This window comes from Coregonus clupeaformis, unplaced genomic scaffold (genome assembly GCF_020615455.1).
Source record: "Coregonus clupeaformis isolate EN_2021a unplaced genomic scaffold, ASM2061545v1 scaf2140, whole genome shotgun sequence".
Classification (NCBI taxonomy): Eukaryota; Metazoa; Chordata; class Actinopteri; order Salmoniformes; family Salmonidae; genus Coregonus; species Coregonus clupeaformis.
The window spans coordinates 9,055-32,962 of record NW_025535594.1 but is presented as its reverse complement, the minus strand read 5'-3'; the positions used below and the strand labels follow the sequence as shown (position 1 = coordinate 32,962).

Below are 23,908 nucleotides of genomic sequence, written 5' to 3'. Positions count from 1 at the left end.
GACATTCAGTATCCCTTCTAGACAAGACCCTGCTAACATACACCCAGAGTATGTGTAACAGTGTTGGTTCCGTCCCTCTCCTCGCCCCTACCTGGGCTTGAACCAGGGACCCTCCGCACACATCGACAACAGTCACCCTCGAAGCACCGTTACCCGTAGCTCCACAAAAGCCGCGGCCCTTGCAGAGCAAGGGAAACAACTACTTCAAGGTCTCAGAGCGAGTGACGTCACCGATTGAAATGCTACTAGCGCGCACCGCTAACTAGCTAGCCATTTCACACCGGTTACATATGCCTACAAGATTATTTTATGATTATAACATTATTATTATATTAGGCTCAACCAAGCAAAAACACATTTCTTAAGCCTATCTGCAACAGAGTTTACAATTCTTACAATGATTTGTGATAAACCGTAAGAAAAACATTAAAAACAATTTACTCTATGCAGACATGTAGACAGTCCTTTGTGGCTCAATTGGTAGAGCATGGCGCTTGCATGTCAGGGTTGACGGTTCGATTCCAATGGTGGACCAGTACAAAATAATTAATATGAATATGCTCTCACTACTGTGGATCGTCTGTAAAATGTCGATGTTTAGATTTTTATTTTCTAATACTGTCAAATACAAATATTAATCTGTGCTTGTGCGTGTGCGAATATGGTATCTACCAGCAGAGGACTCTAGTGAACAGTATTCACTATGCATGAATGGCTGGGCTACATGGAATTATCTAGACTCAAGTGTAACCTAGGCTATTTATCATATTTTACCTATTCTATATGAGCCTATTATATTATTGAACAGACAAAACAATAGAACAGAGTTGAGTTGTTGAGTTGTGTTGTGTTGAGTTTAATTGAAAAATAGAATAGAATAACATATATGACTGTGGAATGTAATATAATTGAATGTAATAAAATAGAAAATAATGGACTAGAATAAAATACTATATAATATAATAAAATATAATATTCTTTGGCCTCTCAGTGATGCATTATGAACTGCAATTCAAGTTTGTTCTCGTGCTCCTCGTTCAAGAAAGGTTGTAGCTTATAACATAGACATTACAGTTGCACTATGCAAATAATAATGTATGATTCAACAAAGACTGTGTGAATGCGGTTTAATGTCAGTTTACTCGGTTATACTGTAGGCTGGTTTGTTATTGTGGGAAGTTCTCTTTTTGCGCAATCCCTTTCTGTCAAGGCCGCGCAACCACCGGCCAGGTGCAGAGAACCACACAAACCGAGTGGCACTAGCAGCCAAGGCAAATGACGTTGCCATTTGTTCGCGGGAAGTGGCTTTTTTGTGTTGGTAGAAAGGGGGGAGGCGGGGGGAGGAAAGGAAGAGAAACTAAAGAAGAAAAGTTTCAGCCCTCTTTCTAAAGAAATTCAAATGCACTCTGTACGACAGCTGGCGGTTTAAACCTTCGCATTCAGCCACTAATGTAATTTAGTTAGAGGTAGGCCTACGGGACAACAACAGCTGGGAGAAAAGAAGAGGCACAAAAGGGACAAGGAGGAAGATAGCTGGTAAGTTCTTCTGACAAAAGTTGACCACACTTCTCTGGGCATGGTTTGGGCTGGAATTTTAAGGGCTGCGTGTTGGAACGTGGTAGAGAGACGTTTTAGGACATTCGAATACTAAAACAATAACATTCTGCCTGACAGATGAATATTATTTTCTATAGGCCGATTGTAGACTACCTAGGCTATTACTAGTCTAGCAAGACTGCTGAGTTCTGTGTGGCCGTACTGCGATAAAATGTATCGAGTTATTGTAACATTGTGAAATATAGCCTAGTGATACAAAGTAACTAGCCTAGGCCGCACATGAAACATTGTATCCATTCAACAGAAGTCACAAACAACCGTGTTGTCACTTTTGAGTGTTTTCAAAATCAAAGTGGTTTGCTGCAGAGGCTACTAGAAATAGTCATTTCTGTAGGCCTGGGCCCCTGGGATATCATTCCTTACCCCACACCAAGTTGTCCAACTCTATCATTTAAACTGTTCTCATAACACTTTATAGGCCTACATGAGTACTAACACTGTAATAAAAAAAAGTATCAGCATTGTTTGTATTGACATGTTGTTTGCATACTACCATAGCAATATGGAGTTTTTGTTTGTTTGTTTGTTATTCTACACGTGGAAGAGGAACTGACTGCTGTTCCACTTATGGAAACTCCCCAAGGCCTACTATGCTATGGAAACTATGCGACCATTCTTACCATGTAAAAACATATTAATGCAAGAATATTACTAAATTAATCCCAGTGTTACCACACAGGTTTAGAGAAACTGAATCTAAAGTCTTAGACTAAACAGGCTGGTCTTGTCTTTCTGGAAATGCTCTAGTTCTTTTTCAGCGACCTAATCAGAAGTTAGGATTACTTTACATTTCTGTAATGTGCAATATAGATCTGTAGCCTATTGTCAAGATGGCATTCTCATGGAGATTATTTAATGTTTCAATAGGTCTAGGTTATATTGTTATGGATGTGTAACTATTTGTTTCAGACAATAATGATAATCTAAATCATCTGTAACAAGCCCTGACTAAAACAGTACTCTGTAGTTGGCTACGTGCCATACAGAACATTCAACAACAAGCTGTGATGCTGGGCCCTTCATTAGCCTATGATACGGGCTGTATTAGTGTGGCCATATATGTGGCAAGATACGTAAATACACACAGTTGTTATGGTTACCTGCACCTCAGTCTGTGATGGGACTACTGTTTTGAGGCAGCTGGCCTGGTCCTGAGCCCTATACATGGTTTGAGGAGTTAGCGAGGTAACTTTGGTCAACTCTGAGTTCATCTCGGATAACCGGTACCACAAAAGTGGCTCACCTTTTAGCCAGGCACATTTCTATGGCAACAAATCCAGAACTAACCTGCTCCTGGGCAGGCTTACTCAGGGCTAACTCCATTTATCCTGAATCAAGTGTCTGAGCCACGAGTTAAAGACCAATGAAATCAAGTAAAACTTGTGTATGACTTAATACAATTGTTATATGGATAGGAGTGGGGGGAGGTGCTTGTGCATTGATACACACCAAAGACGGTGTTAACGATAAGTCATAAAATAAAGACGGCACTTCAACAAGCCTATTTCACACCACAGCCTGATGAATTTGCAGCACAGGAGGTTGGTGGCACCTTAATTGGGGAGAACGGGTTTGTGGTAATGGCTGGAGCGGAATAGGTGGAATGGTATGAAATACGTGGTATCCATGTGTTTGATGCCATTCCATTTGATCTGTTCCAGCCTTATTATGAGCCGTCCTCCCCTCAGCAGCCTTGATTTGCAAGATAACTCTTCTTTCATTTTGCACAAATTAAAATGTGGCACTGAGTCGCCCATGGATGGATGTTTCAGCATTGTCTCAATGAAAAGTTTGCCGTTCGACCAGACACGTGTGACATGCACACGTAGTTACAAGCCTGCTAGAGTTAGCGGCAGGCGGATGAGCAATATCCACCGTCGTAGTACGGATGAAGCCTGAGATGGAATGTGAAGCTAACTGAAGCTGGATAGCTTTAGAAAAACCCTGAGTAGATCTAGGTTAAATCATAGTATACCACTCTGATGGTTTGGAGACACCGCAGACAGGCAGGCAGGGGTTAGGGGTCAGGGATGGAGTGGATACAGGTAGGCCTATGTGTCTGAACAGACTGCTTCATAATATGCCCAGCTCCCTTATCACACTCTTACACTCCTTAGACTCACTGTCAGTGGGATATCGCTCTGATGGTGAGGATGATGAGGAGGAGGACTGCTGCATGGCTGGGCCTGGGGATAATACACTCTCTGAGAGACAGAAATGTCAGTGACAGAAATGTATACACACACACACACACACAACCAACTAATCTATTCATCTATCTGTCAGTCAAAGACATCCTGTTTGACACAGAGCTTCACAATCCACCTCAGACCCTCTCAATCAAACCGGGTCTGCCCAATCTAATACAGACCCTATCAATCAAAAGCAGAACCAATCAGTCCTGTCTGTGTGATAAGCTTGGCTGGGTGACACCTTTCGTTAACTCCCTTTTGATTTGTTGGACAGGTGAGTGTATCTCAGCTCATAAATAAGTGTGTGCGAGCACGTGCATGTGTGCTCACGTGTGCCAGCCCATAGTTGCAATTGGCAACAGTCTTAGATTTCACTCAGCGTCAGTTTGTGTATCAATATGAGGCCGTATCTGACATGTAGCTGACTGCCAGAGAAAAAAGCCAAGCAGCTGGCTAGATACTGCTCTGTGTTAGCTGGCAAGATCCTGTTTCAGCTGTTGTCAGCAGCAGCTTATCTGTATGGAGAAGAGAGGTTTTGTTTCCATGGTTTTAAGAACATTATGTATGACCTTTGACTTATTTGGGTCCTTCACTGTAACACTTAAATGTGGACCCAAATAGTTTTCAGCGTGTGTGTGTGGAAACACTGCAGGAGCAGTTATCTGGGTCTCAGTGTGTGGTTGTCCGTCTCTTACAACATAGCGGAAGAGAAGGTGAGGCCAGCTCCACTTCCTGCCCTGCAGCCCTGGTCTGCCTCCTACTCACTTCACATAGAAAGACACTTAGACTACATGCTAATCTGCTACGAGTTGCAGAGAGATTCAGTCCCACATAGATAAGTTTAAACTAAAGGCCTACCAGTATTTACTTGATGCACATATGACTGTGAGTCGCTTTCCATAAAAGCGTCTTCTAAGTGGCATATATACAGTGAGGGGAAAAAAGTATTTGATCCCCTGCTGATTTTGTACGTTTGCCCACTGACAAAGAAATGATCAGTCTATAATTTTAATGGTAGGTTTATTTGAACAGTGAGAGACAGAATAACAACAACAAAATCCAGAAAAACGCATGTCAAAAATGTTATAAATTGATTTGCATTTAATGAGGGAAATAAGTATTTGACCCCCTCTCAATCAGAAAGATTTCTGGCTCCCAGGTGATCTTTTATACAGGTAACTGAGCTGAGATTAGGAGCACACTCTTAAAGGGAGCGCTCCTAATCTCAGCTTGTTACCTGTATAAAAGACACCTGTCCACAGAAGCAATCAATCAATCAGATTCCAAACTCTCCACCATGGCCAAGACCAAAGAGCTCTCCAAGGATGTCAGGGACAAAATTGTAGTGCAGTCGCAAAACCTTCAAGCGCTATGATGAAACTGGCTCTCATGAGAACCGCCACAGGAATGGAAAACCCAGAGTTACCTCTGCTGCAGAGGGATAAGTTCATTAGTGTTACCAGCCGCAGAAATTGCAGCCCAAATAAATGCTTCACAGAGTTCAAGTAACAGACACATCTCAACATCAACTGTTCAGAGAAGACTGCGTGAATCAGGCTTTCATGGTCGAATTGCTGCAAAGAAACCACTACTAAAGGACACCAATAAGAAGAAGAGACTTGCTGGGGCCAAGAAACACGAGCAATGGAAATTAGACCGGTGGAAATATGTCCTTTGGTCTGGAGTCCAAATAGGAGATTTTTGGTTCCAACCGCTGTGTCTTTGTGAGATGTGGTGTGGGTGAACGGATAATCTCCGCATGTGTAGTTCCCACCGTAAAGCATGAAGGAGGAGGAGGTGTGACGGTGTGGGTTGCTTCGCTGGTGACACTGTCTGTGATTTATTTAGAATTCAAGGCACACTTAACCAGCATGGCTACCACAGCATTCTGCAGCAATCCCATCTGGTTTGCGCCAGTGGAACAATCATTTGTTTTTCAGCAGGACAATGACCCAACACACCTCCAGGCTGTGTAAGGGCTATTTGACCAAGAAGGAGAGTGATGGAGTGCTGCATCAGATGACCTGGCCTCCACAATTCCTCGACCTCAACCCAATTGAGATGGTTTGGGATTAGTTGGACCGCAGAGTGAAGGAAAAGCAGCCAACAAGTGCCTCAGCATATGTGGGAACTCCTTCAAGACTGTTGGAAAAGCATTCCAGGTGAAGCTGGTTGACAGAATGCCAAGAGTGTGCAAAGCTGCCATCAAGGCAAAGGGTGGCTACATTGAAGAATCTAAAATTTGTTTAACACTTTTTTGGTTGCTACATGATTCCATATGTATATTTCATAGTTTTGATGTCTTCACTATTATTCTACTATGTAGAAAATAGTTAAAATAAAGAAAAACCCTTAAATGAGTAGGTGTCCAAACTTTGGACGGGTACTGTATATATAAAAATGTTTACACCCAGGTTAAAACACTCACTGGCCAGTTTATTAGGTACACCCATCTAGTACCAGGTCGGACCCCCTTTGCCTCCAGAATAGCCTGAATTCTTTGGGGCATCTCTACAAGTTGTCGGAAAAGTTCCATAGGGATGTTGGTCCATGCTGACGCCATGGCATCACGCAGATTGGACGGCGGTACTGTCACGCCCTGGCTCTAGGGACTCTTTTAAGTTGAGCCAGGGTGTGTAGAGTTTGTTTTGTGCTCGTTGTGTCTAGTCTAGTTTTGTATATCTATGTTGGCCAGAGTGGTTCTCAATCAGAGGCAACGAGTATCAGCTGTTGCTGGTTGTCTCTGATTGGGAACCATATTTAGTCAGGTGGTTTTCCCACAGTGTTTATGGGATCTTGTTCCGTGTTGGTTTGTGTTTTGCACCTGTGGGACGTCACGTATCGATTTGTTGTTTTGTTCGTGTATCATTTAATAAATAAGTATGTTCACCTTCCACGCTGCGCCTTGGTCCTCTATATCCGACGATCGTGACAGGTACATTCATGCTGCAAACAGTCCGTTCCATCTCATCCCAAATATGCTCTATTGGGTTAAGGTCTGGGGACTGTGCAGGCCACTCAAGTAAACTGAACTCGCTGTCATGTTCCAGGTGATGTTTTTCCACTCCTCAGTTGTCCAGTGTTTGTGATCACATGCCCACTGGAGCCACTTCTTCTTGTTTTTAGCTGATAGGAGTGGAATCCAGTGTGGTTGTCTGCTGCAATAGCTCATCCATGACAAGGACCGACGAGTTGTGTGTTCCGAGATGCCGTTCTGCACACCGCTGTTGTACTGCTCTGTTAATTTTCTGTTTGTGGCCCGCCTGTTAGGTTGCACTATTCTTGCCATTCTCCTTCAACCTCTCTCATCAACGAGCTGTTTTCGCCCACAGGACTGCCGCTGACCGGATGTTTTTTGTTTGCCGCGCCATTCTCGGTAAACCCTAGACACTGTAGGGCGTGAAAAGCCCAGGAGGGCGGCCGTTTCTGAGAAACTGGATCTGACGCGCATTGGACCCACACTAACTCATCAGAGAGGAGGACAGGAGACCAGCAGAATGGGAACGTGTGTGTTTGAGGATCTGAGAGTAGCTAAGTATGTGAGTCAGCAATGAAAAACCTTTACCGTAAAACTTCAATGAAACGCTGAGTCTCAGATAGCCGCCTGTCCCTTTTTAATAGCCGGACAGCGGCACACATTTCAGCAAATAAACACCTGTTTCAAATAAATGCCGGGTCTAAATGAATTGCTTGCGAGTGAACTTCAGTGAGTACTGTAAAGAAGATGAAGGAGACCAACATCATTGCCATGAACGAGACAGCAGTGTGGTTTGACATGGTCGGCTCAACTACGGTGGATATAAGAGGCGCAACGAGTGAGATAATGGTGCTGAAGCACGAAATCGGGGGTATATGATAGGCAGCCTAGTCTTTGCATGTCTGATCTGCAGTGGATTTGTTATTATAATGTCAATACTGGTCATACTGGTCACAATAAACAGTGTGGTAGTCTTTTCAACATTTTATTGAGCAAAAGCTGTGTGCGTTAAGGAAATAGACGCCTGGCTCAAATAGAAGCCTGTCTCTAATAAGCACTGGTTGTGTTCAGTGATTGAAGCAAATAAACGCCCAGGCTATTAATGTAAGTTTTACAATATTTGGTATTGAAGGATAGAGTAAGGGACAGCCTTTTGGAGAACCAGAGAGCGGAGCGAGAGGAAGATAATCAATGAGAGAGAGAGAGTGGACAAAAGGGAGAAAGAAAGGGAAACCGACAGAGTAAGTGATGGAAGGAGAGGGGACGGAATGTGAGAAAAAAGTGATGATAGAGGAAGGAAAAGAGGGAGGGAGAGAGAGGAAACAAACCTAAAATAGCTGAGTGTCTCACATGGTACTGTAGCTGAGTGTCTCACATGGTACTGTAGCTGAGTGTCTCACATGGTACTGTAGCTGAGTGTCTCACATGGTACTGTAGCTGAGTGTCTCACATGGTACTGTAGCTGAGTGTCTCACATGGTACTGTAGCTGAGTGTCTCACATGGTACTGTAGCTGAGTGTCTCACATGGTACTGTAGCTGAGTGTCTCACATGGTACTGTAGCTGAGTGTCTCACATGGTACTGTAGCTGAGTGTCTCACATGGTACTGTAGCTGAGTGTCTCACATGGTACTGTAGCTGGGTGTCTCACATGGTACTGTAGCTGGGTGTCTCACATGGTACTGTAGCTGAGTGTCTCACATGGTACTGTAGCTGAGTGCTCTCACATGGTACTGTAGCTGGGTGTCTCACATGGTACTGTAGCTGAGTGTCTCACATGGTACTGTAGCTGAGTGTCTCACATGGTACTGTAGCTGAGTGTCTCACATGGTACTGTAGCTGGGTGTCTCACATGGTACTGTAGCTGAGTGTCTCACATGGTACTGTAGCTGGGTGTCTCACATGGTACTGTAGCTGGGTGTGTAGAGCTGGTTGGGCATGCTGAAGGCCTGGCTAATCTAATATCCATATCACCCCTAATCACATTGATTTACCCCCAATCCAATAACCAGACTATTTCTGGACCTGTCCTGTCACATTCACAACATCTGACGGGGTTATTTGTCGTGTGTGTGCAATTATGACTGGGTTTGGGAAGGGAAGCTGTTGTCTGGATTTATTTGACTAGTCCCTGTAGGTAATTCCTTTCATTCCACAATGTGTGTCTGAACATGCTCAAAACACACACACACACACACACACACACACACACACAGTCTTTGGTATGTGGGGATCCAAAATCAGCTTGCCTAACGTGTGTGTACCTTTGCGCTCACCTGAGCAAGGAGGTCACATGACTCTCTCCACAGCTGATTCCGGGAGCAATGCATGCTCGAAGCCATGTGTTTGTGAGGGGAGCATTTAGGATAACTATGTTTCGCTACATGTACAATGCTCAGTGATTGGCTAAGAGTGTGTGTACCGTGTGCTGATGTGCGCTTTGGTGTTTTTAGGGTTACAGACACACACAGGCAGTCAGTGTTGTCCCATGGAATACGTGGTAAGAACTTGAGACACACACACACCTATAGGCATATGGGTTGCTGGTTGATCCTCCCACTGTCAGTATCTCCCAGCTGTAAAGGGCATTCTTTATTTGCCTGTCTAAGCCATTTAGAGCTGTACTTCCTCTTAAGTAAACGTTCAACATTTTATTTTGAAAGAGCAACCCATATGCCAATGTATGTGTGTGTATGTTACGCTGGTGTGGGGCCTGGTGTGGGGTGGCTGGGGGTGCATTCAATGATCACAACGATCACTCTGTATACCTCTGTGATCTGTATGGTGAAGGGTGTCATCACACACCGCAGCGCTTTGTAACGCTGAGGTGTTGACGTGGGTTATGTGGTTCTCTCCCTGATTCTGTCTCTAGTGGTTCTGCTGAGTTCTAGATCTTCTTCTGTGGTTCTGTTGTCTGAATCTTGGTTCTCATCAGTGGAAGTTCTCACTTGGTTCCACTGATCACTTTGGTTTTCTCTTTTCTTATTTCTTTGTTTCTGTTGTTATTGTCCTGTTTGTGTGATGATGACCTGGTCTTTACCAGCGGTGAACTCAAGCGGTACAGTAGCTGCTTGGCTTTGTCAGGTTGAGTGGCAGATGTCCATATTTGGCCGTATAAGTCAAGGTTATTCACAATGCCCTCAAATCAGCCTGCATCTCTGTCTGTCCGAAGGGAGAGAGAAGGGGGGTGGGACAGGAAGGAAAGAGACTCTCCCCTCCCTCTCTTCCTCTGTCTATCTCCCTCCTCCCCCACTTACCTCTCTCCCTCTGGTTCTCAGGTTACCCAACAGGAATAGGGGGAGGAGCCTCTTTGTAGAGCCCACATGGGCTGTTTCCCCTCTATCTCCATCCCTCTCTCCTTTCCCTAGTGTGTGTGTGTGTGTGAGACAGAGCAACGCTCAGTGCACACGCGTGCATATACTGTTAAATGAGACTGCAAAGTGGGAGAGGAGAAAAGGGAAGGAGGGGTGAGCGAGGGGAAGAAGCAGACGCAGCGCATGAGCGAGAGAGGGAGAGAGGGAGGCGGCATCACCCAGACAGACAAACAGAGGGAGAAGGGGAGGATAGACAGCGTGCTCGTCTCTCACTCAGACAGAGCTGGAAGGAAAGAAAAGGGGATGAGACCGATGCAAGCGGAGGAGAGGAAGACAATGAAGGAGTGCCGTTGTTCAGCCCTGCCGTTCTGCTGTTTCACAGTCCGCTGAGAAGAGGGGGAAGAGAGGAGGAGGACAAGCGGAGGAGAGGATATGAGACCTGCCAATGACTTTGTGATTTAAACGAGTGGAAGAGCGGATCAGAGGAGCACGCTTTTCAGGGAGTGGGGACAGAGAGAGGGAGAAGGAGAGAGAGGGAGAGGGTGTTTAAACATGAATATGGTTCTGATGTGAATATGGAGCTCTGTTATTACCATGCTACGGATAATCACCTCTACTCTGTTCAACCCAAATAAGGAACAATTGTTTTAAATTTTTTATTCACTCTTGAAGCAAAGGAAGAGTTCTCAAGGAATTTATTCACATAACTCAAAAAATAAAATAATAATAATAATTAATCTCAGCTTTTTTTGGGGGGGTAAAATTAAATACAATAATAGGTGGAAAAACCTGCTCTGCAGATTATTATACAATCACCACCTTATGTCGTTACATACCTAACAATTAGGGCTGTACAGGAAAACATTCAGGTTGTTGTTATGCAATTTCTTTCTAAGGTGGTAGCTATTGGGATTAGTGATTAGTAAAGTTTTATTGATATTAATATTGACTATCATAGATGAAAGTATTTCATCCTCTGAAGCAATATATGTTGTGCTAATCTATGTGTCCTAGCCAGAGTCTGGAATCAGCCAGGTTGGGATGTCAGCATTGATTGGGTTTTATGGCCGGTGCGACGCGAGCCAAACTTTGATCATTTCCTGAGCGGTATTGATCCCTCCAGGAGTCTCTGGCTGGCCGACCGGCTGTAGTTTCTCCAGTTAGATGTTAAAGACCGTAATGGGTCAGTCTCTGCTCTGTCTAGCTGCTCCTGGGCTCTGATTTGTGGATGCAGTCTGTTATTTCTTTGTCTGGAGATGTTTCTGCCGCTGTCAGGATTTCTCAATATAGCTCCTGAGCAGGCTTCTCTTTTAATGTCTGTTGCCACAGCAACTTGCATCCGCCGCAGATGGAGACAGACTGAGATGTAAAGTTCTTTTGAGTCTTTTTCTCTTTTTTTTCAAACACTGGTGCTGTTTTTTCTATACGTGTCTGTCTAGGGTGGTGATGACCAGGAGAAACAGTCTAGACTGGACCCGACTACTAGTGGGGTGGTGATGACCAGGAGAAACAGTCCAGACAGGACCAGACTACTGGTGGGGTGTTGATAACCAGGAGAAATAGTCTTGACCGCACCCTAGACTGGACCAGACTACTGGTGGGGTGGTGATAACCAGGAGAAACAGTCTAGACAGGACCAGACTACTGGTGGGGTGTTAGTGTGTAGAACCTCTAACCTACTCTATGGAAATGTAGGCTCTGTCTAGAATTCTAGACTGTATTTGGTGCAGTGTCCTTACTGGTTTGCCGTGAGGTATCTCTCTCGCTTCTCTCTCCCTTTAGCTTGTGCTGTGCCACCTTTTGCCATATTAGCCATATTCACTGGCAACTAGCGTCCTGACTGGGACTAGTGGTATACCAAGCAGATGTCAGAAATGGCTGGACTAATCTGGATTATAATCAGATGATTCTACTGATACTATTTGTTGACATATCATTCACTCTGTACAGCAGTGGAACTGTGTAGTCTTAACTGGTTTAATCTACTGTGTGTTGTTAATGTGTGTTAGTGTAGTGGGGACTTTCTGTACTTGTGTGTTTTATATCTGTGTGTAGGAGACTCAGGACATCTCCTCAAGTAGAGGGTGCTGTACTCTGCACTCGTCTGACCTACACTGTGTTTATTCTGTGCACTAACATCTGGCAGGGCAAGGGTAAACCTGCTGTACTAGCACTTACTAGTGTTAACCTCTCTGTATGTTTGCTAACTGACTCGTCGGCTATGTTTGTGACATCTCATCACTGTTAGCGAGTGTTGCTAGCGTTTCATGATTGAACGCAACTCTATATGTTCATCTGTGTTGACATTTACATTTTAGTCATTTAGCAGACACTCTTTTCCAGAGCAACTTACAGTAGTGAGCGCATACTTTTTCGTACTGGTCCACCGTAGGAATCGAACCCACATTCCCTGGCGTTGCAAGCCTAATGCTCCACCAGGTGAGCCACACGGGACACAGCCACTAATTGACCATCGCGATCTGACCATCTAGCCTGCACTTAGCATTCCACTGGTAGCGCCACTGGTAGCAAATAGACATTTAGAGACTATAATGGAAGAGTTTTGTAGTTATGCAAAGACAGTTAGGCTGTGCTAAGAGCCTGCTGTAGGCTGTCATAAGACCTTCATAGCCCCCACATAGCACTTCATAGCTAATCCCAGTCTGTATCCTGATGTGTTCTGGTGCTCTCTGTCTGGGAGGAGACTGGTGACGTTAGCTAGCGAGCGCTGTGGCAGGCTCCGTGAGACCGACTCTCTGGTGCTAGACTGGTGTGGTCGAGCGAGCGTCCCTCTGTCTGTTACTAGGCAGCCAAAAGCAAACGGCTAGCTGGTAGCCGTCTGCCTCCAAACATACAGGGCTTTAGCCGTTAGCGCTTGTTGTTGAAAGTCAACTTTCTCTGGGATCATCCTGAAACTTTTGGTGCCGAATTGTCAATCTGTTACAAAGTTTTATCTCAGTGGGTCAAACCTGGCAGAGTAAAGGTTAGAACATGTGTAAAGTGCTGTTAACAACACTGATATGTGAGCTGGATAGCCCCTGGTGTTATATTACAGGTTCAACCTCCGTTGACTATTCAGTTCTGTGAGTTGTGTCTTGCAGCTGGAGACTGTTAATGTAAGATGACTGTTGTTTTCTCTTTGGATGGACTATACAGATTGTTCGGACTGTAGTTAGCTCCTGTGTTTGTAGTTAGGCTAGTACTGGACCATGCTGTGGGTGCTGTGTCTAAGAAATACACATTCTTCTCTCAGGTAACTGACTATTGGCTTGGCTTGTTGTTTAAACAAGACTGTTTCTGTGGTATCGATAAGGAGAGCGAGAGAGAGAGGGGAGGGAGGTTTAATTGAGTGTAATAACCGGGTGATTGAGTTCACGGTTGCCTCTAACGAGCCTCCAGTACCATTCAGGTCTCATTATCATCAAAACAATCCCACCAGTGGTGTCATCATCCAATGACCTACATTCTCTCTTGTTACATCACCACCGTGTGTGTCTCTGTCTCTGTAACCAGAAAAATACAACATCTCAAACTCTAGCACTTCTGATGCTATGGTGCTCCAGAACGTATCCACTCTAACCAGGGCAGCAATGTTATAGAACAGCTCTACCTACTGTTTTAGCCATATCAGAAACTTCAGTCAGGGACAAACCCAGCATCTGGTCTTTTCCTATCTATCTGTCTTTTTCTTATCTACTGGTGTCTATTTCTAGGTTATGTGCAGAGTATAGACTGGCTGTAGTTACAGAGTGAGTGGGAGTGTATGTGAGAGAGAGAGACAGACAATCTTTTAAAGTAGAGGAGGGACTGTTTAAGAGGACAGCCTGGAGAACGGAAAAAGGAGACGAGGGAGGGGAGAGGGGGAGCGAGAGATCATCTGGAAGAGGAGGCAGGAAGTGGTGGAGCGAGAGAAGGAGGAGAGCGGCTCTGAGGGAGGCGAGAAACAGTGTGAGGAGGAGAGAGGGATTCAGGAGAGGATAGGAGAGGACAAGCTGAGGGGAGAGAGGAGCACAGAGAGGGGGAGAGAGACCGCCCGGAGGTGATCTGGAGGAAGAGAGAGGAAGAGGGGAGAAAGAGAGGGAGAAAGCCAGCCATCCAGAGAGGAACGAGATCATCTGGAGGAAGAGGGCGAGGGAGTGAGGAAGAGAGAGAGAGGGGTGAGGGTGAGGAAGAGTGAGTGAATGAGTATAGAGGATGAAGTGTTAAATTACTTAGGGGTCTTGTCCAGCAGCCTTGGAACCTGAAAAGCAGCTGCTCACAGGAGAGAAAGAGGGATAAAGAGAGAGAGAGAGGAGTAGAAGGCAAGAGGAAGAAAGGTATATTTTCCCTGCCAGAATTGGTCTGGCCATAGATCAGCAGGTCTTAACAGAACTTTGCTATATTAAGCACTGCAGGTAATCTTACTCTGTTGTATCGACCCGTCACTGCTGTGTTTCGTTCAGTGTGTGTTGGCTCTGTGTGTGTGTCCCTTCTGATCTACTCGTTTGCAGCTGATAGGGTTTTTATGGGCCGTGTCAGGCGAGAGCGGCTAGTGAGCTACTGCCCGACAGACACGCTGAAACACACACACACTCACACACACACACACACACACACAACCACAGACTCACACACTCTCAGTGCCATTGCAGGCAGTAGAGTAGGTTTCTAGTCCGACACATGCTAACACACACAGACACATGAGGGTAGGCCCCTCGATGCAGTGAGTGTCTGTGTCAAGAGACAATCACATTCTGAGGTTTTATGTTGATTCTCCATGGTGCTCAAAGATGAAGAACTGGACTTAAGTGCTATGCTACATTCGTTGGCATGCTGATGTGCTCAGAAAGCATTTTTCAGAACACGTGCGCATACTTGATCACAAAACCTTTTTTGATTCTCTCTATTGGAAAGTGGCAGTCATTTCTGTGGATTGAAAGTCATCAAATGTTGTAAGACCGACAGCATAGACACCAAAAAACCTCTGAATATCACTCCATCAGTGTGCAGGGTTAGACTCTTCGAGGGATATCCTTTGATCTTCAACCGCTCCTCTCTCGCTCCTCTCCTCCCTCGCTCCTCTCCACTCTGTCTCTTGTAGATGAAGGCGTTGTGCAGTGTCTGCCCAGTACTGCCTGACAATGACGGGAGGAAATAAAACAGGCGGACGGACAGACAACTGGACACTGAGAGGGCAAGAAAGAGGACAGCGTGTTTTGGAGCGAAAAGACTGATAATACGAAGAAAAGGAGAATGAACCACAGTTGTTGTTCAGACTGACTGGTCAGAATTACACAGGACTTGTTAGAGAAACACCTGAAAAACATTAAACACAGATCCATGATGGACTGGTCCCAAAACTAAGTACACTCACTTCCGGAGTGAATCTCTCAGTTCGAATGACGATACCAACTCCAACCCCTCCTCGCTCCCCCTTCCACCCCCGCAACCCCCACTCACCCCCCCGTGGGCTACCCTCCCTCCCTGTCCTCCTCCTCTCACCCCATCCTCCCCCCTTCCTCCCGCCACCGAGCCGAGAACAGCCCCACCACGCTCTGCTCCTTCTTCCCCAGGATGGGAGCCCCAGCCTGGGCGTCTCTGCCACTTTACTCCCAGGCCTCACGGCCTCCAGCAGGCCTCAGCAGGCTCAAGCCCCCATGGAGTCTTCAGGGGTTAACAGTTCCAGATCTCCCCCTCCTCCACCCCCTCACTGTCTAACAGCCCCTTCTCCCCCCTCGCCCCCTTTGTAGGATATGAACCGGCTGGGCGGGCCGTCCAGGAGGGCTGCCGGGTGGAGGGCAGTTGGGGGAGATGAGTGGACGCGCCACGGCTCCTTCGTCAACAAGCCCACCAGAGGATGGCTACACTCAGACACGTGGTCAGCACCACTGGGGGTTGCCTACTCTCTGTACGGGTAAGAGTTGGTTGGCCTGTCTGTCTGTTTTTCAGTTTGTAGGATGTAGGCCTATAGGCTAGTACTTGCATATTGTCTTTAACTTTCCATATCTGTCCATTTCTGTTTGCTCTCTCAAAATAATCTATTCTCTTGTCTATCCATCTTTCCATCTGTTTCGAATCTGCCCTCCGGTCAGTGGGGGGTGTTCTGGAGGAAATATAATCCTAGTTCATATGAGTTCCTTTCCTGTTTCCTGTAGTATATGGGCTGTGTGAAGAGGAGTGCTGTAGGAAGTGGCATCCCTGTTCATATGCGTCTCTCCTCTCTGTTTCCGTGTAGTATATGGGCTGTGTGGAGGTGCTACGAGTCTATGAGGGCGCTGGACCCAACACAGAACTCAGGTCACCAGGTGAGAACCCTCAGTTGGGATAGTTCTCCCCAAATTACAAAATGTCATATTGGTTTCCTTACCCTGTAAGCAGTCTATGGAGAAGGTATCGACAGTCAAAATCATCCGACAGTATCTTTAAATTGATTGTGAGGCTCAACAAAGTAACTTCTAGATGATTGGAACATGATGCGCGTAGAAATGCTAATATCAGTACCATGACTTGAATGGGATTTGTGCAACAAATGCTAAAACATTAGCATTTAGAAACAGTGCCAGGGAAACTAAACCAAGGCAGGGATTGCTGTCATACCTTGTCCATAGACTGCTTACAGGGTAAGGAAACCAATGTGTCATTTTGTAATTTGGGTGAACTATCCCTTTAAACTGTTGTTTATGGTTAATGATCAAGTTACTTCACTCAGATGTACTGTGGTTAGGTAGTTCAGAACAGAGCCATGTAGTTAGAGCCTAGTACTGTATATGGCTCTGGTTCAATTATCTTTCTTGCCCTGTTCTATTTTGGTCCCTAGCCTCTACCCATTCAGTGAAAATCTGAAAGGACTCCATAGGTTTAGCAGTATGGTGGTGTGTGTGTGTGTGTGTCGCGCCTTCCGCCCTCACGCGACCTCTAAAATAAATGTTCTGGAATCCTGGTGGTTCCTTCTGGTTTCCGTAGTGATGTTTGTATCTGTGGTGAGGACAAGTGATAGGTTGTCAGGATGATGAAGTCTGTGTCACATGTTGCCTGATTTCATCTAATCTAAGTGTGAAATCCACAAGTGTGTTAGAGATTCTCACACGTGTTGTTGTTTCAGAGAGGCTATCTCAGTGGTGTGTGAGGCAGTGCCCGAGCCAAAGCAGCCCAACGCAAGAGAAAGGTACACACCAATACACACACACACAGAGCATTATTTATTTATGTGTTAAGTGGAGGGCGTGGTCAGGTAGTTGGATCTGGATTTAGCTGGATTGTCCACTTGTGGTCAGTGTACTTACAGGTAACTACCTCTGTCTCTCTCTTTCTCTCTCACTGTCTCTCTCTACACACCCACACACACACACACACACACACACACACACACCTTGTATGAGGGAGACTTGTGAATAAGTTGGGTGCCCAGACTAAGCCAACTCCAACTGGGCCGGGCCCAGCCTGTCTTTATGGAGGGAGAGGGAGGGAGGGAGGGAGGGAGGGAGGGAGGGAGGGAGGAGGGAGGGAGGGAGAAGAGCATTCCCTGTAAAACTAAAAGCATCCACCCAAATACTACACAAAACAGAGCTATATACAGACCAGACTGGTTTGGCTAAAGCATGTCTGGCCCGCAAGACTGTGGGAGACTATTGGGGACACTTTTTAGACTATTGGGGACCATTTTGACTATTGGGGACTATGCAAGACTATTTGAGACTATGGACTGTGTGGGACTTGACTAGACAAGCTTAAGTTTGTGGATTGACCAGATGAACCATTGAGCAGAAGGCAGAGTCAGACAGGGATCACTGGCAGCCTGCAGCTGTTCTTCTACACACACACACACACACACACACACACACACACAAGGCTCAGACATGCTTCTCCCTCTCTATTGCCTACACACACACACACACACACATTCACTGACACACTTCTTCTCTGTATATTGTACAGTACATTTACTATACCTGATTGTTAGATCTTCTTTATAATATCTTTATACTATAAAAGCTTTTAAAAGTTATCTCTCTCCCCCTCCCCTCCTCTCTCCAGCCGTCATCTCGCTGTATGACGTCCATTCTGGGGAAAAGAAACCTGTAGCTTTGCTGGGATGACCATCAGCCTGACGGTCTCTACCATAAGCCTCAACCTGCTGGCCTCTGACCGCAAACAGGTGACACACACACACACACACACGCACACTTTCGGGCATACAAACACACACTGCGTGCAGGGATCCTGAATGAGTGATTGTTGTTATTGATCTATCTGGGTTTGTTATTACCCATAGACTGTTTAGGTTATTTAGTATAAGCACTATATCTAATTGTCACGGAACCAACCCCTACTGCTGAATGGAGAAACATGATCTCACTCTCTCTCTCTCTCTCTCCTATATCTGTCTCTCACACTCTCTCTCTCTCTGTTCTCTCCTCTCTGTCTCTCTCCATCTCATCTCTCTCTCTCTCTCTCCCTTCTCTCCTCTCTGTCTCTCTCCCATCTCATCCCCTCTCTCTCTCTCTCTCTGTTCTCTCCCTCTCTCTCCTCTCTGTCTCTCTCCATCTCTCTCTCTCTCTCTCTCTCTGTTCTCTCCCTCTCTCTCTTCCTTCCTCTGTTCTCTCCCTCTCTCCTTCTCTGTTCTCTCCCTCTCCTCTCTGTATATCTCCATCCTCTCTCTCTCTCTCTCTCTCTCTCTGCTCTCCCTCTCTCTCCTCTCCTTCTCTCTCCATCTCTCTCTCTCTCTCTGTTCTCTCCCTCTCTCTCCTCTCTCCTCTCTCTCCATCTCTCTCTCTCTCTCGTTCTCTCTCTCCTCTCTGTCTCTCTCCATCTCTCTCTCTCTCTCTCTCTCTGTTCTCTCTCTCCTCTCTGTCTCTCTCCCATCTCTCCATCTCTCTCTCTCTCTGTTCTCTCCCTCTCTCTCCTCTCTCTCTCTGTTTCTCTCATCTCTCTCTTTCTCTCTCTCTTCTCTCCATCTCTCTCTCTCTCTCTCTCTCTCTCTCTCTCTCGTTCTCTCCCTCTCTCTCTCCTCTCTGTCTCTCTCCATCTCTCTCTCTCTCTGTCTCTCTCTCTCTCTCTCTCTCTCTCTCTCTCTCTCTCTCTCTCTCTCTCTCTCTCTGTTCTCTCCCTCTCTCTCCTCTCTGTCTCTCTCCATCTCTCTCTCTCTCTCTCTGTTCTCTCCCTCTCTCTCTCCTCTCTGTCTCTCTCTCATCCTCTCTCTCTCTCTCTATTCTCTCTCTCCACTCTCTGTCTCTCTCCATCTCTCTCTCTCTCTCTCTCTCTGTTCTCTCTCTCCTCTCTGTCTCTCTCCATCTCTCCATCTCTCTCTCTCTCTGTGTCTCTCCCTCTCTCTCCCTCTCTCTCTGTTTCTCTCCATCTCTCTCTCTCTCTCTCTGTTCTCTCCATCTCTCTCTCTCTCTCTCTCTCTCTCTCTCTCCCCTGTTCTCTCCCTCTCTCTCCTCTCTGTCTCTCTCCATCATCTCTCTCTCTCTGTCTCTCTCTCTCTCTCTCTCTCTCTCTCTCTCTCTCTCTCTCTCTCTCTCTCTCTCCTCTCTCTCTCTCGTTCTCTCTCTCTCTCTCTCTCCTCTCTGTCTGTCTCTCCAATCCTCTCTACCGCTACATCTCACCTCTATACATCATTCATCACACTACCATGCTCAAATCCCTCCCTCCCTCTCTCTCTTCTCTCTCTTCACAGATAATCGCCAATCATCACATGCACTCCATCTCTTTCGCTTCTGGAGGAGACCCAGTGAGTTATACAGCCCTCTCTCTCTCATCTCACTCTATCCATCCTCTATCCCCACTCTATCCATCCTCTATCCCCACTCTATCCATCCTCTATCCCCACTCTCCATCATCCTCTATCCATCCTCTATCCCCACTCTATCCATCCCCTATCCCCACTCTCCCATCCATCCTCTATCCCCACTCTATCCATCTTCTATCCCCACTCTATCTATCCTCTATCCATACTCTATCCTCTATCCATTTCTCTGCCTCTGTCCATCCATATACTCCTCCCTCTCTCCCTGCTTCACTCTGTCCATCCATCTACTCCTGCGACCTCTCTCCCTGCTACTCTGTCCATCCATCTACTCCTCCCCTCTCTCCCTGCACTCTTTCCATCCATCTACTCTCTGCCCCTCTCTCCCTGCTTCACTCTGTCCATCCATCTACTCCCTCTGCCCCTCTCTCCCTCTTCACTCTTTCCATCCATCTACTCCTCTGCCCCTCTCTCCCTGCCTTCACTCTGTCCATCCATCTACTCCCTCTGCCCTCTCTCCCTGCACTCTGCTCATCCATCTACTCCTCTATCCCTGTCACCCCTGTCCTCCAGTCCATCTTTATTTTCCTCTATCCCTCTCTCCTCCCTCTGTATTCTATAGCTCTTTTCCTCCCCCTTTGTCGCATCCACATCAGTGGAACTCCCTCTTCCTCAGACATGTATTCTTCCCTCCTCCCTCCTCATCTCTCTTCCTCCTAGATCATTGTGTGTTAATAGCTCCTCTGACTAAATGTCTTGCTTCCTTCTCTCTTCCGACTCCACCCCACTCTCCCTTTTCCTCCTCACCCTCCCTTCATATTTCCTCCCATTTCCCCCTCCCACCCTCTCCTCCCCATCCCCCTCTTCTCTCTCCCTCAGGACACAGCAGAGTATGTAGCATACGTGGCCAAAGACCCAGTCAACCAGAGAGGTGAGACTCAATGTCATCCCTCCAATATATTTATCCAGCAGACATCCAATCCTTGTTCAGTACCTTACTTTGGACAGTGAGGCAGTGCTGCAATATTCTGTTTCCTTATCTCTGTTGTTTACCTCCTCCTCGCTTCCTTTCTGTCCAGCGTGTCATATCCTGGAGTGTTCAGAGGGCTTGGCCCAGGATGTAATCAGTACGATCAGAGACAGGCCTTGAACTACGCTTCAAATAGTACCTGGAAGAATTCCCCCAAACTGGTCAACCCCCATGACAGGTGTGTGTTTGCGTGTGTGTTTGTGTGTGTGTGTGTGTTTGCATGTGTGTGCATGTGTGTTTCTCACTCTTGACTCCTCTCCCTTTCTCAGGATGGCTCCGTTTGACAGCTCAGCGTGAGGAAGAGGAGAAGATGAGGAGCACCCTGAGAGGTTCCGTACTATAATAACTTCCCGGGAAACAACCTCCTCCTGAGGACTGGTGGACATGAGGGGCCGCCCGGAGGCTACCTCTGGTGAGACACACACATCAAAAGTCATTGTCAGTCAAAGTATTGAATCCAGCTCCAGACTGCAGCCCAGGAGAGAGAGAGGGCAGTTCAGTATGTAGGCTAATCATCTGACCCAGTCTCACCCTCACATCACAGCAGACCCTTAGTCTCCCACTCTCCTCTGGCACTCTCTTTATTCCACCTCACTGTGGCTGTGTCTGTCTGTGTGTGTCTTTGTGTCTGTTTTTTTGTGTGTGTATGTCTGTCTTTTTTGTGTGTGTGTGTGTGTGTGTGTGTGTGTGTGTGTGTGTGTGTGTGTGTGTTTAACAGTATAATGTATGTTTTTCCATCTGTATCTTTAATTGTATCTTAATTTCTTCTGGCGTGTGTGTTTGAAGCCCTATGGACAGCCGGGTCAGAATGATATTCACACAGCCGCTGCCTCTACCAAGTGAGCCATCTCTCTCTCTCGCACTCACTCACTCACTCTCTCTCCCACTCAGCTAAAAGGATATGAGGTGACACATAATACAATGACATACAGCAAGAGAATGCTACAGACACAGTGGAGAGAGGAAATTAGTCAGATTGACCCTGTGTGTGTGTGTATGTTACTCTAGGACAGTGTGTGTGTCAACTGGTCTGTGTGTTCCCATAGGGGGTGTGTATGTTACTTCAGGTCTGTGCTGCTACACTAGCAGCCCCTGGGTGTATACGTTTTTTTCTCATCTGAGGTCCCTAATCTTAAATGAGCCAGCGACTGCACTGAGAAATAGTCTAAACACACACACACACACACACACACACACATACTGTACAAACCCTGTCACCCCAACAAACACACGACATGCATGCACACAAATTATAAAACATGACACACACCTCAACCAGAGATTTGTGTTCAGCAGAAAGCAGGGCACTCAGAGCCACTTCAGGACTAAAAACACTGCAGGGTTCTGCTCTATAGCTTTCACCTCTCCACAACATCACCAAAGATACTGGTAACTAACTTAAGATACATCATTACGCCGTGTCCAATGGGAGCAAATGAAGCATAGTGGGCAGAACATGAAGGAGGTGGGCAGAGCCTAGCGAGATCCTTAGTCCACTTGTTCCTTAGCAGATTCTAGTTTTGGGAACAGAACTGTATTGAGATCCTAATGTTTCATCGATTAGAACATTTGCTGAATGTTCGGGCAAGTTTCATCTAGCTCCATATTCTCCCACTTCCCGCCACTGGACTTCCTCTCATCACCATATTTGGTGGTGAGAAGAAGTTCAAAACGGATGCATCAGATTTATACATCCTGTGAATGATCTGTGTTTCTTCTTCTATTTGTGACATCACAGAACATCCATAGAAATATTTTTGTAGAACAGATACAGTCTAAACGTTGCACCTCCCTGAACACCTCACAGGTGATACCGACAGACAGTTATGTGATTAAACTCTGATTGGTTGTTTCAGTGGGAGCAAAGGAGGAGGACGGACCTGTGTGATGACACCTTCATACGTCAATGTGGATAAACCCCCGCCCACCAGCAGCTGGCCAATGGCAATGCTCACAGAGATGCGTTCGATAGAGTGAGTCCCAGTTGGCCCTATCAGCTAGAGTCTGTGTACAATACATCAACTGGCCCTGCAGTCTATAGCAGTGACTATCAGTCATCTCAGATAAGACTAATTAGAATTGGTTATCAGATAAATAGCAGTAATTACACTACAGTAGAAGTCATTAGTTTATTCATTTGGGTTTGGACATAGGGGAAATGAGAATACTGGTATCCTGAATGTATCAAGAATGAATCTGATCTGGTCTTATAGTCTCACAATGTCTCTCTTCGCAATCTCCCTCCTCTTCCTCCTCCTCTCAGAGCCGTTTGATGATTCCCTGGGTGTATCAGGTCTGGGGGTCTCCTTGCAGCACCCCCTCTGGTGGAACAGCTGCAGTCGAGGCCTGGTTCCACGGCAGCCTGAGTCGCAGGCAGGCTGAGAGACTGCTGACCCGACGGAGACTTCCTGGTCCGAGAGTCAGGCACCACGCCTGGACAGTACGTCCTCACTGACAACAGGGGGTGCAGCCCAAACACCTACTACTGGTCGACCCAGAGGGAGTGGTGAGTGGGGAGGGGAGGGAGGGAGGGTGTTTGTTCAGAGCAGAGCCACCCAAAGCCTTCCCACTTATCAGCTGTGATGTGCTACGTTTTGTTGACCCTTTCTCTCTCTCTCCTCTCTCTCTCTTGTCTGTCTGTGTGTGTTTGTCCTACTCCTCAGGTTTACCAAAGACCACCACTTTGAGAGTGTGAGCCACCTGATCAGTTACCACATGGACAACAGACTGCCCATAGTATCAGCAGGCAGTGAGGTGTGTCTGCAACAACCAGTGGCCACAGGGCCTGGATACACACACACACACACACACACACACACTCATACAGCAATGCACAACACACACACACAGCAGGCTCATACAGCAATGCAAACACAACACACTCTCAGCAACATTACACACATAAGCAAGTGCGGAATACACACAATACTGTACACACTCACACACTGACCACATTAAGGAAAGCCAAAAAAACGCACCTCTGTCACTCTTTCTGCCAAATGAATTGCTCGCTGCTTTTTCTCACACCCTCCTGGACGACTCACTGTGACCTCCA

The 23,908-nt window shown here is 46.3% G+C and overlaps 1 pseudogene; it reads left to right on the top strand.

The window, feature by feature from the left end:
• Positions 1-1,331: 1,331 nt before the first annotated feature.
• Positions 1,332-23,625, top strand: LOC123488302 (annotated as a pseudogene).
• The last annotated feature ends 283 nt before the right edge of the window (positions 23,626-23,908 follow it).